This window comes from Alligator sinensis, unplaced genomic scaffold, assembly GCF_000455745.1.
Source record: "Alligator sinensis unplaced genomic scaffold, ASM45574v1 scaffold517_1, whole genome shotgun sequence".
Taxonomy (NCBI): Eukaryota; Metazoa; Chordata; order Crocodylia; family Alligatoridae; genus Alligator; species Alligator sinensis.
This window is the reverse complement of record NW_005842236.1, coordinates 1,375,821-1,377,541: the sequence shown is the minus strand read 5'-3', so window position 1 is coordinate 1,377,541 and position 1,721 is coordinate 1,375,821.

The window sequence follows — 1,721 nt, the reverse complement described above, 5'->3', positions numbered from 1 at the left end:
TGCTGTGCGCGCCGGCGGGCGGCTGGGGGGGGGGGGGGGGGGGGAATGAAGCAGAGACTTTCAGCTCACAGCAACATCAGGGTTTAATTTCTGATCTGCACCAGCAAAAGGCTGCCAACCCCCGACAGAAGCCCTCACTTACAAGATTACAAGTTTAGATAATAGCCTGCTGCCCCAAGGACTCATGTGGTAAACAAGCATGAAGCAATAGAGTCCAACCAGTCCATGGAAGCTGCAAGTAAAGAAACCTCCTGGAACTTGGGTAGTATATGCGTTTATTGAGTGAGGTAGTCATCAAGGAAGAAGAACACAAGAAAACTCACCAAAAAATAAAACAAAACAAAACCACATACATCTCCCACCTTCTGAGAGAATACAAGTCTGGAGGTAGTGCTGAGTGAGCACACTCCACTTTTTCTGTAGGAACTGGGCCACAGCGCAGAAAGAAAAGCATTAGGATCAGGGGAAGCCTGACTGGGTAGCCTTGTGCTTGGGGTACTTGTGTGAGAGGAAGTCCTGAATCTCCAGATTTTTTGTGTTTTCTATCCAAACACTGTTGGGCAGTGTGCAGAGACAATAGTCGGAGCAGGAATTGAAATGCAGGCCTCCCCTACCCAGGGGAGTGGCCTCATCACAGGGGAGAGCACTGTTGCCTTCCTTCCTGCGCTGTCCCACCACACCCAGGAATCTTCAGCTTTTTGCTGCTTGGATAGGCCAACCTCACCATGAAGGGTTCAAAGTGCCCCCACTCAGAATAGCCTGGAGCCCAGTGGTTACAGCACTGGAGAGGTAGGTCTGAAGAAGCTGAAGAGAACATTGACCCTAGAGGCTCCAGATTCCTGGGCAAATGTTCTAACCATTAAGCTCTTATGTAATAAATGGCCAAGGAACCATTACAGGCCACGTTGGAAAAAAAGAAACCACTACAACTACCTTTTCTAAGGTACTTGGTCCTCTTACAACATTAGTTGTGTTCTGAAAATATTCCCACCGACCTGAGCTGTCAGGAGACTGAGACAGAGAAGTGCCTAGATCCCAGTCAGGCCCAGGCAGGAGACAGATATACAAACACAAACTGACTAAAGGTTGCTGTGTATTTGCAGGTCAAACAGGAAAGAAGCAAATGAGTTGTAGGTGTTTCCACAGTTAAACTGACACTGAGGAGAAAGTTTTTTGCATTGCAGGTTTGGACTTACAGATGCCTAAATTCTGCCAGAGTCCTGATTTGAGTGCTTGAGTCCTCAGCAGCAGCAGCTGGGGAGTCTCAAAGTTTTCAAAAGGACAAAGAAAAGCAAAAGCCAATTTACTACATCATTTAAATCTGATATGCTCTATGATGCACTAGCTACTGATCAGTAGGGGTGTGCAAAGCAGGCTGTATTTGATTCGGATTCAGCCTGATTTGGGGACAGTGATTCTATTCGCTGATTCAGATTGCTGTCCTGATGCGATTCGGCTGAATCTGAAGATTTGATTCTGATTCACAGAATCAGTGATTCAGCCATAGACACAGCTTTATATGTTTTTTTCTACATGCCTCAAGGTATCAGGCACATGAAAGCTGAGATGGTGGGGTGGATGGAGTATCCCATGGGAGTATGGTGAGGGGGAGGCCCGCACACTCTGCAGCAGACCTGGAAGTGGACCAGAAGTACTTCCAGTCCACTTCTGGGGCCACCTCCGAGCACACAGGGGATGCCCCCTCCCCCCCCCGGCTCAAC